We start from the raw sequence: 14,775 nt of genomic DNA, 5'->3' as shown, positions 1-14,775 counted from the left end.
TCAAATGTGCGAGCACAACCAAAGCTCGGTTGTAAAAACTTAGACAAAAAGAGTGTAGAGCAGTCCCAGAATTGGTTATGCTGTGACACCTTTTTTGACATTTTGTGAGTTTTTTTGGTCGACTAAAAAAGCTAAGAGAGCTTAGCAAACTGAGACACTAGAGTGCAGTGCTATAGCTCGAGGTCAGCCAGTGGACAGCAGGTCTTTAAAAGAATGAATAATTAAGGCGATACAGACCATACTGTAACAGCCCTGCCAGCAGCATGATTTCTTATTTTATTACCTTTTTCTCAGTTCTTTTTTTCTTGAAATCCAATTAACAGAAGGAAGGAGATCTGCGGCACCACACGCATCAATTATTCATTGTGGGCTTTTTACAGCAGATTCCTGGGAGTTCCTGTGAATATTAAAGACCTGGGAGCAGCCGACAGGCCAGATGTGTTACATCGCTCTCATCTGACAGACCTCTCTGGGATCCAACCAGAGCCTCCTCCTCTCCCCCCAGCTCTGCCAGGCAGCTGTAAACCTCAGTTTACCCGGGTCTTTTTGATTACTCATATAAGGCTTAAAGGCGACTGGGTATAAAATGTTCATTGTTATTTATGTTATTCAAAGTGAAGAAAAAAAAAAGGCTTCCAGAGTTTAATTCTTCTCCAAGTTCTTGCTGGGTTGGTTTACATGCTAATGTAACGACCTCAGACACGAGACTGGTGGACTCAAATTCACGACTCTCAAACGAAAGTAGGTATAACAAAAGTAAACAAAACAACACTCCCAATGAGGATCAAAGTTGGAACAAAGAAAGAGGCTCACTCGGAGGATCATAGCCTGGGTAAACCCTGACAAACTTCCGGCAAATTTGATTTGATTTGCTCTCCAAGTCAGTCTGGCCAAGAGCCCATTCATACCCGTTTCCAATGTCCCCAAAATCAAGGCACCAATCGCAACAGCTGAGGCGGGCTTTACACCAATCACAACCGTTGAGCGCAGCAACGGCGAGCAGCTTTTTGTTTACATTCAACATGACGGCTACCGAAGCGCAGCGTCACCCGGATCGGTGGTCTGATTGGTTGAAGGACTATCCAATTGCGCCCAGAGGCATTTGAGCGGCGTCCGTTGGGGACGCCCCTTTGGAAATGAACTGTCAATGAACCTTTCCCAGACCCACTCTCAGTTACAACTGAGAGTGGGTCTGGCTACAACCAGGCTAGGAGGATCACAAAATCACAAACAAATCACATTGGCAGGAGGAAGTCAGGGCCTGAAACGAGAGGGAATAGGTGAATACAAAATAAAACAGGAAGTGCACAACGAGACTAGACATGAGTGACTAAACTGACATCTGATTGCGATCTAATGGCGTTTTTCCATTACATGGTACCTGCTCGACTCGCCTCGACTCTACTCGCCTTTTTTGGTTTTCCATTATGAAAAAAAGTAATTTTTTTTGTATCAATTCCGTCGAGGTTCCAAGCAAGCTGAGGCGATACCAAAAGGTGTCTTCTGGCTGTGGCAAACAATGATTGAGAATCAAAAACACACCTTTAGGTGTTGACACACAGGGCCGATTATCGGCCGTTGGACAGTCTGGCGAGGTCAGTGACTCGAATCTGTTCGGCGTGTCCCGTGCCGTCGTCAGTCTGGGGGGCTGTCGGCGTTCATTTTGGCCGACCTGACATGTTCCGTCGGCGGCAGGGCAGTCGGGAATGAAGACAGATTCAGCAACTGCACGTTTCAGTGAACTATTTTAGTACAATATGAGATGGTATTCTGAACGGCCGCCATGACAGTCTGGCTTTGAATTTCCGGAGAAAAAAAACCATGTGACGCATTCGTCCAATCAGCTGTCGGTTTTCATTTCTTGGGCAACAATACAGATTAGCGCCGCCTGCTGTTATAGAGATGTATTACTTCTCGTCTCTTTGTTGTGTTCTGTGGCACTTCACGGGGAGACTGATCATTTCGACTGGCTTTTCTGTCAACGGTCGGCCGTCGGGTCAGTGTGTAAGCAGCTTTAGACGTTCTGGGTGTGTGTCGCGGCAGTTTCCTGCGGCGGCGCTATGACGACCAGCCACGCTCTCCTCACGCATGAGGTGGTACTAAATCGGCAAAGGAAAAAGGAGGGCACTGCGGTCGAGTCGAGCCGAGCTGAGCGAGTCAAGTAGAGCTGTTACTAGCAGTGGGTAAGCGCCATAAGTTTAATCAGACAGGTAAATTCCATTGTCAGGTCCAGTTTCTTCCAACTTATCCATCTCCAAAATTAGACAGTTTTTTTTGTCACCCTCTGATGACCGTCCTCATTCATGCACTAATATCATCCAGGCTGGACTACTGCAATTCCCTCTACCTCAGCATTTCCCAGGCTACAATTTCCCTGTGGCAACTAGTTCAAAAGCAAACGCACTTTGGTGAAACTCTTGTTTGCTTTTCAAAGTGCTATATAAATTAAATAAACTGAAACTTAACAGACTTAAACGTGAAAAGTGCCCTGGTCTGCATTGGATTCCGAATGGAAACAGATTGCCTCTGGTTTATTATTTAAAGTGAGCCGTACATGAATTGTGCATCTGCTACATGCGGGCCTGACTCGTGAGCTTGTTTGCTGACCAGCAGTCTCTGCATAAGCCAATCAATTATGTAGCTGGGTGTCAGGAGCAGTAGTTCCTCAACATGTGGTTGGGATTAAAGTTTACAGCTGTTGGGGAATTTTCAGGGATGGTGCAATACGATCTTTATACAAACAAAAGATCTGAGGTACTTTATGCAGCAAATAACTGGGGACCCTTTTCAGATTTGTTTTCGAGTTTGTTTATTTTGCACAATAAAATCAAGACAACAGTAACACAGGAAAATAAAATAATAGAAAATAAAGATTGTGCAGGTGAAATTAAGAAAACCATTAAGGGCTTATAGAAGGAATCTCAGTTTAGGAAGAGAAGAAATAAATATATAATAATCAATTATAATTACAAGAGTCCTAAACAAACAACAACAAATTCAACACAAATAAGCACTGCATTTAAAAAACAAGCATTTATTTTCGGCAAGAGTGGCTTCTTTTCCATTTTCCATTACAACAGGTGAACATAAAGGAAATGTTAAAGGTGCTGTAGGTAGGGTTGTGAAGATCCAGGACTTTCTCAACTTCTCAGTCCCTCCCCCCTTTCTGCTAAAGCCCAAAACGGTCTCCTAAGCCCCTCCCCCCACAAGGGAGAAAGAATGCGTGTGCGTGAGCAGTGATTGACATGCAGTTAGACTTACATCACAGTCTATATTATCAATAATACATTAAATAGATTTCTATCATTCCTTTCAGTTTTACATGCCAACAAAATTGTGAAAAAATAAATCTGCCCGTCTCTGACAGTGTGATATCTGACAAATGGAGGACAGCTGCACACAGTTCGGCAGTTCAGCTTAATGCAAGTTGGTAAGAAATGGATGCACATTACTGCTGATGTTTTAGGCTTTTGAAATGTTTGTGTTATTCATGAGAATAACAACAATACAGCTATAAATATCAAAATGATCCCAAAAAGTTCACCAACCTAAATGTTTTGCAGTAGATCTGATGAACATAAAAAAACAATCCCACAATGCTGAAACATAGACTAGTGCAATAGTACGGACATATCAGAAGTCATATCTGTAGTGGTGGTTTTATATATTATGAGAAAATGTAGAAATAGAATCAGCTGTACTCAGTATACTACAGTTGATAATTGGCAAAATGCCAGACTCTTACATAAAACCACCATCCATCCATCCATCCGTCTGTCCATCCATCCATCCATCCATCAGCTATAACTGCTTAACCTTCCGAGGGTTTTGGGGGGCTGAAGCAGATCCCAGCTGACATTGGGCGACAGGCGGGGTACAGAGACAGATGTTTTTGTATTTGTGGGAGGACGCAAACTCTACACAGAAAGGCCCCAGAACCTTCTTGGTGTGAGGTGACAGTGCTAACCACTGCACCACCAGCTAGTTCCAATAGAGCTCAACAATGCCCTCCCAACTTTTTTGAACGGCTCTGTTTCTGGAATTGATTTTCACCAATGAATGTCTCCATTGACGTTTCAGAAAATTCTTATGTAAAGAGTTGAAAGCCTGCAACCAAGCCAACCAGCTACGAGATAAATCATGACCATAAAGCATTTCACTTGGTGCAAAAATCACATTTTAAAAACAGAAAGAAAATGCAAAGGTACAAGACTGTGTACAGAAATGATCATAGACTTCAGTGGTAGCAGCTCTGTATAGCTGTTCACATTTCCATGGTAACAGAGAGCTCCACCAATCAGAGACGTTGCTGTTACGCTTAGCATAGTGCAGTATTTCTCCATATGATCCCGAATAAAACAAGTTTTTTTTTTTAACAAGGTTGATTTCATACGGACTTGTAGCTTCTACAGGAGCAGAAATCCAACAATCTCGTAGTCAGTCGACCTTGGCTAATAATCAAAATCCTTATGGAAAAAATTTACAGAATTTTAATTGCCTGAACCACACTGTCGAATGAATGAATGAATGAATGAAAGAATAAATGAATGAATGCCTTTAATGTCATTGCATGTTCACAATTTTCCTGTCTCTCATAAAAAAACTGTTCCCATTCACGTATTCACATACTCGCACATTATTTATGGTTCCATGTTCACGAGTTAGTGGTGCGCAGCATTAAGTACAGTCACTGGAGCAGCTCAAAGCATGTAGGACATGGAAACATGATTTTTGGTGCACAGCTGCTGCACAGCTGGAAATTATGTGGATTCTGCATCAGAGTCAGTGTCACCTCTTTTCCTACTCACAGTGCTCTCTGTGGGAAGACTATTTTGTGATGGGCAGAGCAGAAGGGAGCAGACCCACCACAGAAACATCACCCAATCTTGACCTTGATGGTGCACATAATTATACATTAAATTAGCTGTGGAAAGGATCATTTGCTTGGTTAGAGAACCTTTGCCCATTGAAGAAAACCAATCTGTTACAACAAAGAGCTAAACAGTCTGAGGGAGGGAGGGCAGCCCCCAGACAGTTTCTGACACTGAATATCCCACTCTGCACATATTAACAGTTCCCCTTTGGATGACAGCTGTTTCACAACAGCTACCTGTGTGTGACTTACAATGACTCACCCAGGAAACAGATGATTGTGTCCCGGGAGTACTACTTAAGGGGGCCGGTGTTTTAACCCAAATCACAACATTTTTTCAAATCTTAACCAGTCGTTTTGGTGCCTAAATGTCCTCGCCGCATGACGGTCACCTTTTTGTGGCTAATCTTAACTGTAACACCCGCTGTCACGGTACCCGGCTCACAGTCACCTTTTCTACTGTAAACCAGTCTGCTGTCGCCGTAATTTTGTAAGATATCATTTGAACTGTTTCGCATACATTTTTGTATTTGTTTTTGATATCATACGAATCCCTTAACAGGGGAGATATAAATACCAATTTTTAGGCAAATAGCCCCGCTGTGATAACAATACTGAGAGGGGTATGAAGCAGTTGCCGCCCACATGAACGTGCGCGCGGCGCTGTGAAAGCAGAATCAGAATCCATCCGTGGTGAGAACCTCTTAAACGCTCTTCTGCTCTGATAGATAGCCCCCTAGTGTGTACCCGATGCCAAATATCTTGTGAAACGAGGATTGTTAAACCAAAGGTACTGCCATTGTGTTTTAATAAAGCCTTTCCAGAACATTTATGTAACAAAGATTAAAGTTTGAAAAGGCCAAAAACCTTTTACATTTAAAGCCAGATAAAGCCAGTGTTCTGTATTCTGTCTGAAAAGGTCTTTCTTTTCTCATTTCAGACTAGTCATCTACTGTCGCTGGGTGAACTGACCCAAAGGCCAGTCTCAAAAAAGAAAAGAAATTCGGCTCTGTACAATGAGGGCTGAATCCTAATGGCTGATATGCATCACAGTAGGAAACCAACTGTTATTGAATTAACCTGACCTGAAGGACAAGAAGAAGCCTTTATTTCAATCTGTTATCAAAGCAAATGGAGTTCTGCAGCTATGATTAATCACAGGATGAGGAAAATTGTGTAAGAACTGCATATGTAGAAGTTTGTGTGATGAGTTAACATAAAAGTTTTTTTTTTTTTTTTTATTCCAACCTAAGCATTTATGTATGAGCTGTTATGTTTGTACACCTGCTACCTTGGCAATGGTACAAACACTGTGCATCCCTTTCATCATTATTCATTTGCAATGTTGCACTTATAGCTCGGGTTACTGAGTAACTTGCAATGTATTATACAATACGAGAACTCGGCAGGGATGACAGTGATAATAGTAATAATACATTTTATTTATATAGCGCTTTACATGGTACTCAAAGACACTTTACAGTAAAACCAGCACCTATAGCACATTAAAAACAGATTGCAATAAAAACCAACACATAAAACAAGCATATTAAAAGCAATTAAAAACAGTAAAACCAGTAAATATCAGGTGAGAAATATAAGACTATTGTATGTGGAAAGCTAATCTGAAGAGGTGTGTTTTGATTAGTGTTTTCAATGTGTCCAGGTGGTGATATTACAAATCCTACTATGGCCACACCAAGACCCGCCCTTCAATAGCATTTATTGGCCAGGCATCCATGGCGTATCCCCATTTGTACAGGTCCTATCCCCTGACCAATCGGCTATCCTAACCTTAACCACTCGAGGTGAAATGCCTAACCCCAACAGATCGAGCTGCTTTGTAGGGCGGGTCTTGGCGTGGCCATAGTAGGATTCATAATTTCTCGTCCAGGTGGCCCGTTTCAGGAAGGTTTAACAAACTCTGAGTCTAACTCTGAACTCTGAGTTGATTTACCCTGAGATGGGAAACTCTGAGTTTTCGGTTCCAGAACAGCTGATTCGAGTTGATTCAATCAACTCAGAGTAGGTTGACTGAATTAAGTGCATGCACCACCACAATAAAAAGGCAGCATGAATGGAGCCATGATACTACCATTCACCAAACTGGTCGGGGGAAATACTCATGCGCACATACAGCGAGTTTGAACATATATTTTGTATAAAAAAGCAACACGGCTGCTGCTGCAAAATAGCGAGAATTGGTGTGGGAGAAAATTGCTGCTTGAGTCATGCGTAAGCTCTAATATAGTGTATTCATTTAATATTTAATCACAGGTAACCTATAATATTACTGGTGAAAACTGGAATGGTAAGAGCATGTCCACAATGCATATCCACAATGGGTGACGTTAGCGATATGAGGACGTATAAGGTTATGTAGGCTACAACTGATCGACTGGGAAGAAAAACGAAGTAATACAGCTTCTTCATCAACGGGATCGTCGACAAAAGGAAATGCCATGTTTTCAGAAAAAAAACATTTTATAGTCTGCCTAACACAGTTAATAAACCAACCGTGTGCAAAGCTGGCACATATGTTTCAGTGTCTTTATTATTTATATTATTACATTGAAAAGGTATTAAGAGATATTTTGTTGAAGCTGGATTTTCTAACACAGAAGAGGTCATATTTAGAACATTATTTCATATTATTTATTTATTTTAAAAGAGATATTATTTTGTTACAGGTTGTTACAGATTTGATTTTATTAGAAGTTATTTTTGCACCGTTGAGGCATAATAAAGTTTATTTGATGACTTTCAATCAGGATTTAGAAAGAATCATAGCACAGAGACGGCACTGGTGAAAATTACTAACGACCTTCTAACTGCTGCAGACAAAGGACTTGTCTCCATTCTTGTTTTACTAGATCTTAGTGCTGCATTTTACACTATTGACCATACCATCCTGTTACAGAGACTGGAACACTTAGTTGGCATTAAAGGAATCGCACTTAGCTGGTTTAAGTCCTATTTCTCTGAGCGATCCCAATTTGTTAACATTAACGATAAACCCTCCAAGCACGCTAAAGTTAGCCATGGCGTTCCTCAAGACTCAGTGCTTGAACCAATTCTATTTTCCTTATATATGCTTCCTCTAGGTAATATTATTAGGAAACACTCAATTAACTTTCACTGTTACGCAGACGACACCCAATTATATCTGTCAATTAAGCCAGACGAAAGTGGGCAGTTATCTAAACTTCAAGCGTGTATTAAAGATATAAAATCCTGGATGACCCACAATTTCCTGATGTTAAACTCAAACAAAACTGAAGTTATTGTGATGGGACCAACGCACCTCCGAACTTCATTATCTAAAGATATAGCAACTCTGGATGGTATTGCCCTAGCCTCCAGCACTACTGTCAGAAATTTAGGAGTTATTTTTTATCAGGATATCTCCTGATAACAGGATATCTCCTGATAACAACAACAGCAGAGAGCAGAAGCCAGCAGGCAAGTGTTATTTACATACACTTCTTGTGTACTTACAAACTTTCCAATCCATCGTTTTATGAGAGCATAACCTATTTGTACTAGTGTAGAAGTTTGGTATCATTTCGGGCATTATTCGTGGGGTCATTTACGAGATACAAACGTGGGTCCATTAGCCCCTGCGCTAAGCTATTCAGCTGATAACGCTACTCTACGCTAACGCTCCCAATGTTAGACCCAGGTGAAAAAAGCTTATGGGGGGGTGTATGGCTCGAGGTCATGATGCAAAGGACCCTAGGGTGAAATTACTCCGTACCATGACTTTAAGGAGTGAGGAGTTGCAGCGTCTGCCTAACCACCTGCTTCTCTTCGTAGTCATCGGTTTTATTTATCATATAACAATAATATAGCGAGAGTAGAGGGAGGCAGGCCAGTACAGCCGATCTGGTTGGGGAGAGTTATAGCTCGACCAGGCACCTCTCTTTAACCTGCCTCTCTTAGTTATGCTATTATAATTCTAGACTGCCAGGGAAGTTCCTTCCTTCCTGTGACACACTGAGCTGCTCTCTCATCTCTACTTGTTTCCTTTTGTATGCATCCTGTCCCAGAAATACTTGTTACTAACCTAGCTCTGGGGAGTTTACTGCCCGGAGTCCTTATGTTTCTTCTTGATGTTTCATTCTCTGCAATTCCCGGCTGCATCCTGCTGCATCCTGCTGCGTCCTGCTGCGTCCGCCGCATCCGACATGACATGAACTTCCACGATGACCTTCGAAGTCACTGTTCCATTATCTTTAATGTGACCATTATGTGCCACTGTTCATCACACCCACACCCACGCCCATCAGACACCGCCTACCAAGAGTCTGGGTCTGCCGAGGTTTCTTCCTAAAAGGGAGTTTTTCCTTGCCACTGTCGCAACAGCCAGTGCTAATGCTTGCTTTTGAGGGAATTACTGTAATTGTTGGGGTTTTGGAATTTATAGAGTGTGGTCTAGACCTACTCTACTCTATCTGTAAAGTGTCTCGAGATAACTCTGTTATGATTTGATACTATAAATAAAATTGAATTGAATTGAATAAAGCATGTTCATTAACCTCTGAGAAGCCTGTCTGGATTTGTCTCAAGGCCGGGCCGAGTGTCCTCTTTTTTGGAAATCAAAATATGGTCACCCTAAGGTTACCTCTCTTTCTGAAACGGGCTGGAGTTACACCTCCTTCTCAGGTTTGATCGACCTCCCTTTCTGAAACAGAAAACTCAGAGTTTCCCTCATCTTAGGGTTAACAAACTCAGAGTTTTAACTTAACCTGCTTTCTGGAACGGACCAGTCATGGATGCGTATGGGTAGGGAGTTCCAGAGGGAGGGGCTTCACCATTTAAGCATTTTTAATGGCCGTCCTCAATCTTTTTCTGCATTACTCCAAGAGACACATCGCCTCCTTACGATAAAATAGCTGCCTGCTAGCCCAGAAGATCCATCAAAATAATAGAATGAGTAAATGTAAATGTGCAGCTCCATTTCCCATAACAATAGCTACTGCAGCTATAAGAGGCTGGCTCAATCTGTCCCTGTCAAACCGAGGCACAGGGAGAGGCCCAGACTAACATATTCAGTCAGGGAAATAGAATAAGGGTGGTGTCCATCCACGTAGGAGGGTGTGGGGTGTGTGTGTGTGTGTGTGTGTGTGTGTGTGTGTGTGTGTGTGTGTGTGTGTGTGTGTGTGTGTGTGTGTGTGTGTGTACTGGAAAGCTTGGACCACAAAGGTCTTTATCTGCTGGGCTAAATTGCATAGACATAACATGAGCATTTGGGCAAACAGGGAATAAATGCCTGTTGCAGTGATGGCTTGGCAATGTAAGATCAGTGCAGCTAGTATACATATACGTGCATGGGAGAGTGCGTGACATATATCAAATGCCAAGCCTATGAAATATCCTCCGTGATATGATGCATGCTTTTCATTCAGATCAGTCCCAATGTACATCATTTGCAAGCCTTTAAAGATGTGGTCTCAGGGCGACCTCTAGCTCACCCAGTAGAGCATGCGCCCCATGTAGGCTGAGTGCTTGGCAGCGGCCCAGGTTTGTATCCGACCTGCAGCCCCTAGCTGTGTGTCTACTTACACTATCTAATAAAATAAAAACCCCAAAAAATTATCTTAAAAAAAACAACAGCGTTCATCAGTACTCTGGCTTCTGTCTGGTGGTGTCTTAAAAGCTTCATGTCATGTTTTGGTAAAACAGCGCCCCCGCCCACACATTAGTTCAGACGGAGAGTGGTGCTGCAGCACGGGACACAGCCGGAGGATTTTAAAACAAAAAAGAGGGGTCAATACACATTAAAATAATATTGGATTGGATAATAGAGGAGTATCTGTTCACCGAATAACAGGATATGCTTTGACAAATTCTAGAAAAGATGGTGAATCTATTTTTTTCAGTACATCTGGTCAGTCTAAGTTGTTATTTCCTTGTTTGTTTTCAAGAAAAATATATTTTTCTTAGTTTTTTTCTTCTGTTAAATCAGACAAATAGCAGTTAAAATCCCTCCGATTCAAAATCAATCAAAGTTTATATAAAATGTCATGTTGAGTCGATTCTGAACCAATCAGCTGTTGGATCAGCTGAGAGGTCGGCATTTCCCAGCATGCCCTGGGAAAAGCGACTGCGCTGCCTGCGTCTCAGAACTGCGGCCGCCTTGATCTCGTGAGGTTATCGTTGCCCACGTGTGCATGACGTCGGAGCAAGTCGGGATCAAGTCGGACCCAAATCTAACCGGGCTGCGATCGCCGGTGAGCCATTCTGCGCGAGACCAGAGGCCTGTACTACGAAGCAGGATTTGGCGTTAACGAGCTAACTTCAGGCTCAACCCAGGATTTTCTGTACTACGAAGGTGGATTAGTTGTTATCGGGTTCAATCGCCGTGGTAACTCATGCTGAACACCTAACCTGGTCGGGAGCAGGTTAAGTTGGAGATTAGAGATCAACCGGTGTAAAAGCACCGCCTACTGACTAATCAATAGATTGATAACGGCGTCACCATTCTTAAAGAAGATCAGGCGGAGCTCGGTGCAGAGAGAGGGAGAGAGAGAGAGAGAGGGAGAGAGAGGGAGAGAGAGGGGGAGAGAGAGAGAGGGAGAGAGAGAGAGAGAGGGAGGGGGAGAGAGAGAGAGAGAGAGAGAGAGAGGGAGAGAGAAAGAGAGAGAGAGAGAGGGAGAGAGAGAGGGGGGGAGAGGGGTGCGCTCATAAAAGTTAAAACATTTAGAGACCGACAACCCCGTTAACATTCCCTGATGGGTATTTTTATGAAATATATATATTTTAATGGGAGGGAATTACATATAAGCTTCTTGAGCCGTGTGTCGCCAATGCGCATATCGGTTTGAATTATGTTTTTATATTTTTTATTTGCTCTCACGATCGCTTCCCACTGCCAGGGTTGCAACTGAAATAATAGGCTAAAGCAACGGCAGTTTATGGAAAGCACAAGTGTAATTATGGTTAGATCTTGGTCCTGACTGATGGGGAAAGTGATATTGATAAGAGTAATTTACGCATCTACAGCGTGATCGGCAATTTTTATTTTTTGCCAGCTTTCCTTCCTGTTTTAGGAAGCAGTGACTGTATTGCGTTTTTCCTGTAAAACCGAGTCTGTGTTCTTCATATTTATGTAGAATTATAGTTTGCTCTTCTTATATATAACATGCAGCTCTGGTAGATGTTTGCGATTGGTCGTGGTGCGCAAACACCGCCCTTACCCCCACGAGGGCGGGGGCGACGCTGGATTGGGAAACCCTGAGTTGACTGAACTAGTTGATAACCAGCGTCATAATACAGGTTATGCGGGACCGCGGTTGTTAGGTTTGGTGAAGCCGGATTACTGAAAGAAATCCAGGACATGTTGATCTTGCTTCGTAGTACAGGCCTCTGGCTCATCTCAAACGAGCCTAATATTGAATGTCGCATATCCAAATTGCACCAAATTTGAAAGAGCGCGCCATTGGGTCCCCAGCAATACACCCGCCATGTTTTTTTTTCTTCTTTTTCCCAGGTTTGTTTATTAATTTATCAAAACAGCAATACAAAAGCAGTTGAAAAATATATGTATAAAAACAAGTTTACTTTTTTTTGCTTGCATACACAAAATAAAATAAACAAATCAAAGCAAACTAAAACACAACAACCCCCCCCCCCCCACAGTCAGTAATAAGGATTGAATACAAAAATACAGACACATACAGCATCCAAATTCAGCAAAACATTACAATAGGTACGCCGGCCATGTGTGAAGTAGATCTGATAAACGGTACTCGTGGTGTGCGAAGGACAGACAGACAGACAGACAGACAGACAGACAGACAGACAGCTTCCTTGCTTTACAGTTAGATAACTGTGATGGCCTAGGTCACACAAGTTAAAACAGTCAGCAATGGTAGTATGGTGTCAGTCAGCCACAACCCAAACAATTAAGGCATGAAAACAAACATATTGTTACAGTACACTGTTTGGTTAATTCATAATCCACGTTTATTTGCACACTTTTAGGTTTTGTTATATTAATCATTATTTTCCGTCTTTGTTACCATGCTGGTGGTGAGGTCCTTCCCGGTGCAGAAAAGGTTATATACTATGACCTACCAATGGACCTTTTTCACAGCAGACATTTTTGACTCGTCATAGTAGGAAAAGCACAGCTGAAACTGATAACCTTAACGATGGCTCAGTTCCATCAAGGTTCTGAATACACCTGTGCTTTTCCTACTATGACATGTCAACATGTCTGCCGTGAAAAAGGTCTATCGGGCCGTAACATTGGCTACCATGCTGGAGGGGGGGATTTAGGTTTCGGTTAGGTTTATTTGTATTAGTTGCAATTATGTCCATTTTGGTTTTCCCCATGTGTGTAATTTGGTTTGGCCAAGTCGGTATATATATATATATATATATATATATATATATATATATATATATATATATATATATATATATATATATATATGTCCCTTTTTGTCTCATTCAAAGAGGTCAGTTTGTTGAGTTCATATCTTGTTTTGTTGTTGCTATTTTGGGTTGAGTTATATTGTGCTGTGTTGACCTCTTTTATAGGCCTAGATATTAAGTTCTTGGTTTATATTGTATTTTGCATTTTTGGGTAAATAAAAACCCACTTTTTAACAAAAACTCCTGTTTTCCTCATCGCCTTACTGCTTGGTCTCTGACAATAACCATAATCTTTCCTTTACTGGACTTTCACCTTACCCTAGCTGCCATGTGCAGATATTGTAGAAAGCAACTTTTTTCTTTTCAAAGGCTTCCATTGGACTCAAATTTCAGGAACAGGAGTCTTCTTCTTCGCCCAGAAAAAGAAAACGGATATTGAAAAGAGCAAGAGACCAGTGTCATCAGAAAAAAAGAGTGAACATTGGAGCTACTTTGGAGGCACACACCAAATCCCAACTAGTTAATTATCCTCCGGACCGCTGCAGTCTCCTTTTCTTTATCTCTCGTTTCCGTCGGGTGGAACGCGTGCCCACTTGTGGTGTGAAGCGCGCGTCCGCGCCACTCTCCGACATGAACTCATGGATGTATTAAGAGAACGCATGAACAACAATCACGGCTGATAGACGGCCTTTTGTACACCTTCGCTTTTTGAAGCGTGAAGGCTACCGTAGCTGCAATACTGCGTGGCGAGAGAGAGTTGATTGTGATATATGATCTCAACGCTAGATGGGAGTAATTCTTACACAATGTAGCTTTAAAGCAGCTTATTATTGACAATCTTTTGTGGCTATAGGGTTGCACTGCATTCATGCTGAACCAACTAAACTCAGTGCGCCTTGGATCCCAGTCATTCCAGTTAAGGGCCAAATCATTAAGATGTAGCTTGTAATGTCGAAAAGGATTGGGAAACCGCCCCAAGTGTAAAATTACAACAAGCTGCATTAAACCATTTATTCCAGCCAATCAAGTTAAAAGTAGACCAAATGCCCAATCTGGCAACCGTGGTAGGCTGAAGCTAATTATGGTAAAATTGAAATTCAATGAATGAAACCCATGCTGCCTTAGCACCCTGTATTGGCGCTGCGCTTAACATTCTGTCTTTGTTGAAGTTTCACAATCAAAACGTCTGTCTATCTTCACCACATGATGCAGTGTGTAGATGCACTGATGTATTAGGAAAGCTATCCTACTGTGAGGAGTATATGAGAAACTGTTCCTTCCATCTACCACCAAACTACCCCAGGGCAGTGGCTCATTTTCAAAGCGTGTCATGGCGGTGGGGATTAACATAAAGCTGCTCTGGAACAGCCGTAGCCCCCCACAGTTCCTAACAGCAGGGAGTCGTGTACTGTGGAAATGTGGACTGGATCTCAGCTTGATCTGGGAAAACGTCTTTGTGGCCTATGGACTTTACATTCAGTGGGAGACGTGTGAAAGGGCCAAAAGGCCTTGTTTTTTCT

This window comes from Perca fluviatilis, chromosome 21, assembly GCF_010015445.1.
Source record: "Perca fluviatilis chromosome 21, GENO_Pfluv_1.0, whole genome shotgun sequence".
In the NCBI taxonomy this organism is placed as follows: Eukaryota; Metazoa; Chordata; class Actinopteri; order Perciformes; family Percidae; genus Perca; species Perca fluviatilis.
Note: the sequence above shows the minus strand (reverse complement) of the source record.